The sequence below is a fragment of the Trachymyrmex septentrionalis genome, unplaced genomic scaffold, assembly GCF_001594115.1.
Source record: "Trachymyrmex septentrionalis isolate Tsep2-gDNA-1 unplaced genomic scaffold, Tsep1.0 scaffold56, whole genome shotgun sequence".
NCBI classification, from domain to species: domain Eukaryota; kingdom Metazoa; phylum Arthropoda; class Insecta; order Hymenoptera; family Formicidae; genus Trachymyrmex; species Trachymyrmex septentrionalis.
In genome coordinates this window covers 358,727-372,015 of record NW_017305735.1, presented here as the reverse complement: position 1 = coordinate 372,015, position 13,289 = coordinate 358,727, and positions in this window count along the sequence as shown.

Sequence of the window (13,289 nt, the reverse complement as noted above, 5' to 3'; positions counted from 1 at the left end):
TTGCATCCTTGGTTTCTCTCTACCTCACACTCCTTTCGTTCTGTCTTTCTCTCTCTTTCTCCCTCATTCTTTCTCTCGCCGGCAACATCAGCACAAGAAAGTTACGGCGGCACGTATGAACGCGCATTTATAACGGACATTTACGCACACTGTTCTGCCACGAGTACATGTCACTTGGTCATCTCTCTAATGACAGAAGGACGACGATGTCTGGAGGCGAAATTGATTATAAATCTTGTGAAATTATTTTATTGCTAGTCACATATGAAAACTTGTGCAAAATTTTGACTACTTTTGAGTAAATACTAGTTATGATGGTTGCAAAATATTCAAGAATATATAAGACTTCATATGGACAAAAATATATATACGAATAATGATGTAAAAATTCGAAGAGAATCGAAATGTTAATAACTCTTAAAAATTCCAAGATTTGAGAAATCTGTACTGAAAGGGATAGATTCGAGAAAACTTAGGAAGTTAAAATCGATTTTAAGGTCTGAAAAAGTAACAAGTTGGAGGAGCTTAAGGTAGTAAGATCTAAAGATAAAAAACAGAAAATTTAAAAGTCTTATTTTCAGAGCTCGAGAAGGAGCTGAAATCTAGGAATTTTAGAACATTATTAATTCAAAACATTTTAAACACATTAATAAAATCTGCAATTTTATTTACTTTAAAAAATCAATGATGCTATTCGCTCTTTTAGAGAGTAGCTTATTTTCAATACTCGTAATAATTCAAACATCTTTAATATTATTTGACTAATTAATTGTACTTAAATTTGATTAAATATGCCAAATACCAACGTGGAACCGACAAAAAACTTGAAGAATTTATTCAACGGCGATCTAACCGGCACACGTATTCCCATATGCACGCACACACGCGAATCATATATCGCTCCGCGGGCGGCTGGTCGCAGACATGGGCGCTACAAATGGGCGGGCCAGCCCGTGGTGCCCTCGGGTCACAAAGAGGAAACGCACAGCCCTGCCGGGGCCCTCCGGGTGCGAGAAGGACACGAGAGGAAGAGCTGGAGAATGAGGGACGGGGGAGAAAGAAGGTGATGGTCAGAGGTTGGGGGAAGAGGACCCGATGGTAGAAGGTGGCAACGGTGGTATCTCAAAGGGGCTGGGGGGGGGGGGGGAGAGAGGAGGTGGAGGGCTTCGAGGTAAAGGAGGCCCTATCAAGGTGAACCACTTACACTTTACCGACTGGATTACACTAAGCGATCGAACCTGGGGCCTGGCGTAGGGTCCCGGTTGCGTGCAATCGCCGGCGCTGGGAAACCGACCGATCGAGCCGGGCCTGAACGGGCCCCACGACGAGCGGGGAGGGACACGAGCGAGGCCCGAGTGGGCCCTACGACGAGCACGTCACGGCCCCAGCGAACCCGTCTGCCACGAACCATCGTCCGCCAAGGTGGACCATCGTCCATCAGCTGATGCCGGCGGACTGTTTGTACGGAATCCTTATTCGGCGCTGCGCAGATCAAAGATAAAATAGTTTATTGCTTAATCGCTCGAGCCCGCCGCGCCGGTTCACGCAATACCCGACACGGGGTTACATCCAGTGACAATAATATAAAAGCCACGCTGTCGACTCTCGTCCTGAATGACTATGCATTTTATGTTGAGAATTGAACGTCCCGAAAGATCTTGCAAGATCGGAATAAAGGATTCGATGTTACGTGAGCGTATTGTAATTCTAAATTATCTTGTATACATGATGTGTATATTTGACAGTTAAATATTGCTTGCTTTTTGCACAATTTTATTTGCCATTTTAACAAATTAACATATTTGTACTATAAACGATTTCTTACGCTGTAGTAAGAATAGATTTTATTCTTATAATAATTCTTGATTTAAAAATGACAAAATCATTTATTTGACAATTTTATCATTGGGTAGTTTTCAGTCTTTAGACAACGAAATTGATGCGGAAAGCGAGATCGAGCTCAAGGCAGCTCAAGGTAACGGTAGGCTTCTACCTACACTGTGTCTCTCCCGTTAGTTGTTATACGGTGGCAGGAACGGATCACAGAAAATCTCGCGGTGTTTTACGAGCGGACAGTAATCCCGTACAATCTCATATATACGGAGCCGGGAAATTAGACGTCGCCGACTGTCACATTATTTCGGGATCCATCGTGTTCCGAATAAATAAAAATTAAGTAACATTTGTTTTGAATTAAATATACGAATTATATTATTTATTAATTTATTAATATCGATATTAATTGCATCTACGTGAAATTGTGACTACTAACTGTATTTTTTACGGATGCTATATAACAGATACATCTTTTTCGGCTAAACGACCGAGGATTATTTTATGCAGTAAGATATATTATATTTTCTATCACCTTTCATATTTTATTTTATTCATTCTTTTATTTTATTTATAAATTAAAAAAAAAGTATTTTCTCTTTTAGTTATCGTCTTTCGATAGCTCATTGAGACTGTTTGAAAGCGAACATAAACACGAAATCTCGTTTGCGTTGCAGTTTAGAACAAGATTTGCGCCCGAATCGATTCGCATCCCGACCGTCGGCGATTCGCTATAAATTCCGTAAACGATTGGGCTACGGTAGTTTAAGAAACGGATAAACAGATGCATTCGTTTTGTAGAACGAGATCTAATCCAGATCAAGATGAAAATACACCATGCGATGTTACTAGCCGCATTTTAAATGTAATTTTTACCGCAGTAATTTCATTGAAAATTGAATTAGCAAATTTGAAATTAAAATATTTTGTATGCAGACAATGGATTTATATAAGAACAAGATACATATTTCATAAAAAATTTTTATAATTATAGTTGTTAATATTGATCATTAAATAAAATTATATATTTTAATTATATTAGAGAGAGAGAGAGAGAGAGAGAGAGAGAGAGAGAGAGAGAGAGAAAGAGGCAGGGGAGAGAAAGCACTAACAAACAATACAATTTGCTAGATTTGCAAATAATCGAGCTAAAAATTAATTTCACACAACTAAAAAAAGAAAACAATATTTCATGCGTACGTATATTGTAATTTATAAATTTATCAACAAATAAAAAATGTTATTTTAATTTCAAGAAATAAAATTCAAAATTAACATTTAATCTTAATAGGACAAACATAATTGCGTTAAAAGAATTCGTCCAACCAGTTCGCGCTGTGGTACATTTTTTACTAAGCTGGAAGTTAATCAAACACGTGCCAATTAACGTGGTACAACTGATTTATGTAACCCACGAGATGTGTTTGTTCGCGCATCGGAAGCAAGGTTCGACGTTGCAAATACATGTAGGCAGACCGCGAAATCTTGTAGTGAAGCAGCATAGCAAGTGGAAATCCACGGAGTGTATGCAGACGTAATTTATCTTCCAGAAATTGCGGTCGCAACATTCCGCTTGATAAATCCGTGAGTGCCTTTAAGCTTGTAAAGACTCGTCTGCAATAAATGCGGATTGCAGGACGCAGGTCCTGCAGACTAATAAGCAGATAAGAATGATAAAAGTTCTCTTCTTCGTCTAAACTGTTTAACAATTAAAATGATCGAATGCTACATATTAGTGTTGTGAGTATTATGAGAGGTAATCGAGCAAGTTATTGAACATAGTTCAGACGCGACAGCCTGGTAGCGCGGATTACAGAGGTAGTCGCTCTTTTTGCAGCCGCTCGTTTCTCACGTTATATGTCGGCATGCTCTTCCAACTACCATCAAAGATATCGTGTCTTTGGATCGGTTTGATCGCTCGACACGCAGACAGAACGAGTTTTATCCTCCACGCTTGGAAAGAAACACCTCGAATCAATGCGAAATCGACGTTCGAGATACTTATTTATAATGCAACAACTAATTTTTTATTTACTGTATACTACAATTTTTGATAAATGCTGTTCTTTCGATTGATGAAATATTTTGAAGCATCAATATCTTATTGCTGAGGAAATTCAATTTGAGAGATCCATATTGATATTAAATATTTTTTGAAGAGCCAATTATCGAAATATATTTAAGACGACTAAAGGATGGCTTTTTTAAATACATTATAATATAAAATAAATAAATAATAATCATAGCTATTGAATATAATATATAATAATACTTTTCCACAGAAAATCTATCGAAGAATATAAAATCCGCAAGGTAGTGTACAAAATTTTTTGTACATAATTTAAATTAGAGCCTCTGTAATGAAGATATGTTTATATTTGTACTGATTTATTGTAATTTATTATACTTATATTTATTGTATAATAATCTATTTCGTAAACATCACGATTTATCTACCTAAACTTTACGTGCCACCGTAATGTTTGCGTATTTATGTATGTATTTGTTCAGTGAAAATCATTCGGAATGATCAAATGACATGATAAAAAATTTTCGTTTTTTAATTATTATGTTAAAAAATTAAATAAACGGCAGTGTAAATTTTGCGAATATAAATTTTACTGTCGATTCGATAATCTGTTCAATTTCATTATTATTGGATTTGATTACTAAGTTATCCTGTTTATTTAGCGTTCGTGTATCGAAAACATTAATTTACGAAATTACAGAAGCGTGCGTAGATTTCGCTTCGAATACGTGGCGAAGTTAAGGGCTGCACGATAGCGAACAGCAAAGCATTCGAAGGAAATTTCAAGGAACAACTTGGTTGTAGTGAAAATGAAACAACTTAAATGAAGTCAAAAGTTTGCGTGCGGGAAGAAGGTTTACTCGCAAATTGAACTTTAAGATACTTAGGCAGCACTTGCGCAACACGATTGATGGCAGCATTGCGAGTAATGATTTATGTAAGTCAACAATTTAAAGGCTATGGATTTTCCAAGAATCCCTGTAAGAAGTTTTTCCCCCAATAGTAACTTTGTAAAGCGTGATTTACACGGGGCGACTTTTATTCGCTAGAAGCCGCGTCTAGTGACGTCATTAATTCACCAGTGAATTCTCTCAACTCTGCTGCTATTCGCTTGAAGCAAGCTTCTTAATTCATCCGCGAATTCGCTGATGAAAGCTTCTTGTACACGCTTGGTTTTTATTCGCTAGCGACTAAAATTTTGAAGTCGCAACATTAAGTGATCACTAGTGATCAAGCGAATAGTTGGTCACAAAACGCATAACAGCGGCTCGAAGTATGTCATTCGATGACATGATCATTCTCTGATGCTTATGGTCTGAGTGGCCGAGACGTTCCGGAAAAATTCGTCTTTTCACGCTGACGACTTAAAAATTCACTCTGGAAGAGCAGCAAGAAGCTGCAAGATAGCGACAAGCGTTGAAAGCGGTACTCGCGACTATACGTTATAAGAACAAACCCGTGTCTAGAAGAAGTTTTTAGTAGCGAATTCGCTATGACGTCATTAGACGCTTCTAGCGAATAAAAGTCGTGTAAATCACGCTTAAGAACTGTTTTAAAACTGATTCAAATAACCATATGTATGTCACTTCTTATTTATAAATATTCAATAGTACATTGTCAAATGTATATTGTCAATTTGTAGATTTGTTATATTTAATCATTCCAATGTGAAAAAAAGGAGAAAGAAATTCAATTTAGATAATAAGTATTTGCGACAATTGATAAGATGATCGTAAGAATATTTTGTCATTTTAATTAACTATATGAATCCTCTTTAATAATATAACTCTTTAAAAATGTTTTGGCTATACAATATCAGCAAAAAAGTCAATATCAGTCAATATTGGTCGAAAAATTTTATTATACGTACACCCGAAACTAATCGTAAAAAAAAATGAATTATTTGATTTTTAATGAATATGCAATCACCATATTTTACTGTAATTTTTAATAAAGTAAATAACTTTTAAATGGGTAAATAAGTACATAGTCCCAAATAAACTTTCGCACAAAAATTTATTAGTGTCTTTTTAGTATGTATAAAAAATTTAATTTAATTATTTTAATTTAAGTAATACTATTTCCTTATCATATTTATAAATAAATACTTTAAAACGCGATTTTATATAAGAATCAAGATAAAATAACTAAATAACTTTTAAATTAATAAAAGAAAGTTGTAGTCAAATTTTATACAGACGTAGACGTAGTAATAGAACAATTTATGAAATTTTTATAATTTTAATAATGCTTTGAGTTTGACACATATATTCTTAATTAATTAACAAAAAGAATTGCATATACACATGTATTTATTGCAGAGATACGGTATACGTTAAGTTCTATATAACGCAGAAAATACAAAATAATTTATTCAATTTATAATTAGCATACGGTGGTATCTTCCATCCTTAAAATTAAATGAGGATTCAAAGTGATATTTTAGCCAATTAAATATCACAGTTCATAATGCACCAGAATATGAAGTAATCTGTAGCAATTATTTCCCGGTACTTTGCGTGCCTCGAAATTACTCATGCGTTCAAGCAGACGTAACTAATTAGATGAAAAAGATGGTACTAGCCAAGTATGTAAGACGAAATAAAATATGTAAGTAACGTAAAATGATTCCTTTAACGAATCTTTCGCAATGATAACTTCGGTCCGTCCCAAGACTACTGGATTGTATATCGACGCGCATAAAAGGTGATTGCGTACGTTGCGCGTGTTACGCGTGTCGCTTTAGCTCGCATCAAAGTACGCATAATCGTCATTGTCATTAAAATGCATCTGACAGTTATGTCCCTTGTCTCATGTGTACTTTATACACGCAGATGCGTACTGCGGCCGAGCCCAACTCGAATTCTTCTGTAATTTCTTTTAAAAAAATACGTCGGCAGGTCGACGGAATATTACGCAAAAATCACCAGTATGTTAGTGTAATTATGCGGCACTTAAGTTATTTAATCGCCTGTAATAATAATAAAAACTTGCTCTTTATAGCGGTTGAACGAACGTCACCGTACCGGTCCCTTCCGCACTGCGCCCTAAAATATCACGCGCCATATATCGTTCTTTCATCATGATGAAGCTGAAAATGAAGCAAGATGTTTCCGGTCAACTCCGCTTCTTCAGCCGGACTGCATTAAAACTGGCTAAAGCTGTTAAAGTCAATAATTCTAAAATAATTAAAAATAATTAAAATATAATACTAAAAATAATATATACTAATATACCTATCTTTAACGATATTATTGTTACTTAATGAAACAAGATTGCTTATCATTTAGTATTATATTTCTTCATATAAATAAATACACACACACATATATATATACACAATTATTTACAAAGTTAGAATGTATTACACAAATTAGGTCTCAGTCTCATTATATTTTTCATCTTTGGCAAATTAGCACGATAACATAACTTCACATATACTTGCAAAAAATTTCTAGGTTTGCTGGTGCAATGAGCTAGTAATAAAAAACTTAACGGAGCGTATTAAAAACACAGATAATCCGAGATTGGTCGCTGAATTTCTATATCCAGAGTTTCTCTCGTCTCCGTAACTGTATAGCATACATCACAAAAATTTTCATTCCCCGATCTTATTTTCAATTTAAACTAAAATGGAAATTAGCATTAAAAAACATTATTAAAAAAGTATTACGACGTAATTGTATATTGCTTGGTTTAAAAAATTTGTTACACCTCTTGTGCCCGATGCTTAATATTTCAATGAGACAGGCTCGTTCTCAATTTATTTAATATTTAAATTTGCCGAATAGTTAAAGAACACACTTCTATTATTCCTGCGAATGATCGAGAAGAATGAATCACTTCTGCCATTGATCCTACCGTGAAGGGAACGCAACGTCCACGTGGATGATACAAATATTAGGACCGTGTACACTCAATGTGTCGTGCAACACACGAGGGTACACACGAATCAATACATTAGTGTGCGTACGTCCGTTGCACGTCCATAGCCGCTATGCCAGATACGAATGCTGCACGTGCGGCGTGCGCGTGCACGGATACAAAGCTTAGTGCAAAAGCACGCCAAACATTTATACCTCTATTCATCTCTGTCCAGTTGAGGGTCGAAACACCCTGATGGACGTCGCTTTCTGCCATTTAAATCGTTTCGCCGTTTCCTCAATCGCCTTTGGCGATTGAGCGGAAGATTTGCCGAATTTCCGACTTTTAATACTGCTGAATCTCAAAGAGAAGATTATACAATTCGTACGAATGTTTTAAGTGGAGAGAACTAAGTCTAATGTTTCGTTGAGACTGGACAATTTTATGCACTTTTTAAAGGTGTCAACATGAGCTTGCAATCAATTTAATAGAGACTGATGCACTCGTTGCCATTACATCGTTAGACTACGCATTTAATATTTGATCCTTATTACATACGATTGAGTCGTTAGTTCTACATAATTCTTTTCTTTATTAGAAACACCTGGCTAAATAATTGTCTCTATTGCTCCTTTTTTCTAATATATACTTTATAAATTTATATTTTCTAAAGTTGTTAAAATATATATATATATTGTTAAATTCATATATTCGCAATTTAACACAAGAAAATATATCAAATTTAATTCAAATTTAATTTATTATTTATTAAGTGCATTAATATGGTAATGTTTACTTTAAAACACAGAAAAATATTATTTTTAATTCAAGGGAATGGGTTACCATTGCTCCTTTGATTTTTAACAACGCATTTATAAAAAATAATGAAAATTAAGTCGAAATACAAATAAATCGTCATACACTGTTAAATCTATAGTGTCAAATTTAACTATCATTTTGGTAAAAAAATATTTAGTAGGAGCAGTGGTGACTCACGTTAAATTAAATTTGATACTATAGATTTAACAATGTATGTAGTAAAAGATTGGAAAATCATTGTGCGATGTAATAAGGATTAAATATATCTAGTTAGATTACAGCACTGTTCATTTTCACTTTGGCCTATCTCGATTCTTTTTTATTATATTTTTGATACACAGCGATGGTGTATTACATATCGTCATTTCAGTTACCGCTTTTACGACTCCGAGATTTTTTCTATTTCCGCGCCACTCATCTCATCTCTCCTCGTCTCTTACCCCGTTGTATTTCAAGTGCTCGTAATTTACGATAACATTCGCATTGTTTCGCGAATACAATCGCAGTTCGTGTTCCGTGAAATGGGATCTGGCTTCCTCTCTTTCTCTCCCTCCCTTCCTCTCCTCGTCGTACTCTCATGTCGTACATCAAAATAATAGCACGCGATTAGACCGGAAGACATTATACCGGACAAAGTAGCGATGCGTTCGACCGAGCTCGACGAATTATGCGATTATTTATGACGGTGGTAAACCGCGCATTGAGAAATGGCGCCGATGGAGAGACTAGACAGATTTTCGTAATACAGATCGTCTTCCTGCCACGTGGCGCAGAAAGATATATTTATAAATTACTTCCAATGCGGACCAACAAGAGCGTCATATGCGTGCGGTCTGCTTTGAATTTATGACAGTTCACTTGCAGTTTTAATACCTTTTTAGCCGACAAATTTGAATTTTCAATGTACTCGCAAATAAGCGCTTTGCGTGAAATTTGAAAAATATCCTTCGTTCTCCTCGATTCCCGAGTTATCGCCGCCATTATATGTATGCAGAGTTTACAATGCTCTCTGTGAATTTTCCTGCGTCGTCATAAATTATTTCATATATTTTTGGGTTGAAGCGGACAAACGGTTATGACGGCTCGAGGTGGACGATAATAATACTATATTTAATCACTTTAAATGTGGCGTGCAGACAATGGTAACATCAAGACTTTACTATATCCGCTTTATGCGGATATAGTTATATTTATTATGATTTCTTCCACATGGTTGATATAAGCTTGATATTAATTTCGATCACTTGGCAAACTTTCTATTTTTATTTCTTTTAAAAGTCTCATTTATATAGCAATTAACATTTTTTTAAATAAGAAACGGAGACGCAGTAAGATAAATTACCAACCAGTGTGGTCTAAAAAAGTACGTATCTTTGTGTAGTCGTGGGTGTCCTTCTATCGTACGTCTCATAGAACCGTATGTTGAATTGCTTCCGATTGCCAGACGGGGCGGCACGCGTGCTCACGGGCCGCTTTAAATTTACGACGATTTTTTCGGTCCTCGTCGAGTTCTTCTGGACTCATCTCTTCCACTTGTCCCGTAAAACTCGAACCGTTAAAGCGTGGCTTTCTCCCTCCGCGAAGCTCGCCACTTTAGCGTCTCGACGCCTCTCGACGCCACGCGTCTCTGGATAGTCTCTCTCTCGGCTGGTTCTTTTTGCTTTTTCACGTGTCGCCGGCTTGTTTTGTCTCTCGAGGAGAAGCGCGCCGATTTATGAGAACGACCCTCGAAATTCTCGTAAATTTCGAAAAGCACCTGATATTTGTCTTTCCGCTACGCGGAACTAGACAGCTGGAATTTCCTTGCGGTTAAGTACGGAGAGAAAGCAGTCTCACCGGAGTGGATTAATAGTTGACACGGTAATGTCATTTCGAACTGAGACCATGTGAGTTAAGGGATATTAAATTATACGGGATGTAGTACAACTATTTCTCTCTACTGTTTATAGATTTATCCTCGACATCTGCATGCATTAACAATTTTTCGTGCATATTACAATTTTACATGGAAAAAAAAACAATGTTGTAGTAATAGCATCAGTCGACAGCAGTATAATTGAAAATAATCTTGTTCAATAATAATACTAAATGAAACTAATACGCTATGCTCTTGTTTTAATAAAATGTTATTCGTTTCATTAATATTACCATTTAATTAGCAAGCTCATTTTCAATTAGACTGTTGTTGGCTGATACTGTTAATAAAATATTTTTTTCTGTGTATACATAGTTTATATATCTATATAACTGTAAAAATCTATATCAAAATATCTGTTTTATGCAAATATTCATTGTATCTATTTATCTATTATTCTATAAAATTAAATACAAATCTCATTTTTTTTTACAACATTTTATCTTTTAAAATATTCATACAAATTCTACTTAAAATTGTCTAATATGCGTTTGTGGTATTTCTTTCATTTTATATATTTCTTAATTAATTTTTATTAGCTATAATTAATTAAGCTGAAATTATTTCACATTAAGAAGTTTATTAATTGTTGCTTTGACAAATATCAAGCATGTGCTAAGAAATGCACTTTCGAATGCATCGTTGAGGGTCGATCTCCGTAGGCGGCTCAGAATAATTTCTATTTGGATCATTAGAAGACAAAACGTGTCCACGTATGTTCGACGATGCTATCGCAACAACAAGATCGGTAAGGGACTGGAGCGGTATGTTGTTCATGTAAACGGTAGACGAGTAGAGAGAGAGAGAGAGAAAGAGAGAAGGGGAGAGGGAGAGGGAGGGAGAGAGAGAGAGAGAGAGAGAGAGAAGAAGAAGAAGAAGAAGAAGAAGAAGCATCGACAAACCGACCAGTGGGGCAGGTTCTCTCGAATCTTTGAACGGAATGAGAACGAAAAGAGACAGGAAAGTAGAAAGAAAGAGATAGAAAAAGAAAGGGGAAAAAAAGGAAGGGATCGAGAGTTATTACGAACAGAGGTTACGTGCTGCGGAATATCGACTGTGTGTCGGGATCGACGGTGTGTGTTTCGCCAAACTGAAATGAACCGCCGTGTATTACACAGTCGCTTTGTGATGTTTTTTGCTGCGATTTTCTGCTGGGTTTATAGAGAACGCGGTTCGGCGCGGGAGACGTGAATTCGCGCGAATGTGGGAACCCGTCCACCGTGGTTTCGCAAGATTTGAAACAGTCATTACGCGGTTGATTCTGTTACTGTTTTAATCAAAGTCGGACGTTTTGTACATTTGCGAATTTATTAAGACAAGCGTACTAAAGTACGTGAAAAAGACTGTAATTTGGAATCTGCTTATTGATATTGTACAAAATTAAAATAATTTAATTTAAAAAAAATATATTGATGTATTGCGTTAAAGAGTATAAAAATGTTTCGTACTTTGGAGACGTTAGAGTGCTTAAAGCAATAGATGTTCATAATCCTGAAGAGCTCGACGTATACATAAGTGATCACAAAGTTAATAATAGCTTTAATCACATCCTGATGACTAGATAATAACGTCAGTTTCTGTACTTTCTATTCATTCAGAATGGCAACAACTTGTCATACATAAGACGTTTTACCCGTCATTGTATATTGCGAGGCTGCATCTCCCACGCACTTAAACGTATAATCTTTGAAAATTATGCATAATTATGTGATCTTTCATTAGCACTGGCATTATAAATGGCATTGTATTCATACCAAGCAAAATCTAAAGTTTGAGATCAACCTTCTAGCGATTAACGTTTTGTAAAGAAAGTGCAATCTTTGTTACAATCTTTGTGGATGAAAATCCATTTAAAATTAAGAAATATAATATAAAGAAATCAAAAGAAATATATATAATAAAATGAATATATATGTATTCCGAAAGGATTAGCGATAACTAAATTTCATATTTTCTTAACGAAAATAAATTTACGTTCAGAAGGAGAGAGATTTAATTGTCGAAATGTTATAATACACACTCTAAGTGATAGTAAAGAAAATATCTAGCAATCATGATTATTTTAATCTTCAGAATATATGTTAATATAGAATATATGTTAGATAAGAACGTTAAGAGTGTGTATAATATATGAAGAAGATTATGGGTGTGATTATAAAAATCATGTGGCATCGCTCTGCGTCATCGAATAACGATTCCAATTATGCATGTCAGAGTTATAGCCGTAGGGCTGATCGCGCGTTCGAGAGAGGCGTTTCTTGTCACTAACGCTAGATTCCAACAGACTGAGCATTCGTACATAACATATATTATGATTGCCACGTCGATACGTACGTTGGATTCGCTCGACTTGACTTGTGAATTCTATGCATCCTGACAGGTATGACAGCGACTTTGCGTAAGTACGGTAGCTCTGGAAAACGTATCTTTTTTATAACGTACATACGTAGATTGTTAAGATTGCAAATGCTACAATATTATACTATTAAGTTATATCATAAATTATTATTGTTTTAGTATGCATATATATGGATTTTATTTCTTAATAAAAAAACAACAATTATATCTTAATCAATTATATATTAATTAATTATTTACAATGATTTGTTGCCATTCCACTAATGATTTTAAAGTTTCATTATTAAAGTCTATTGAACGCCTTGGTTTGGGTACGTTTTTCAATGACGTATCTCCAGAATGTGTGAACCAATTTCGTATTTGCCTATCAGTTATGACTCCTTAACACTGCAAATTTTTTTTCGTTATCTTTGTAGCATATTTCCCCTGTTTAAGCTCCTACAACATTATATGACAAATGCATTTTCATTT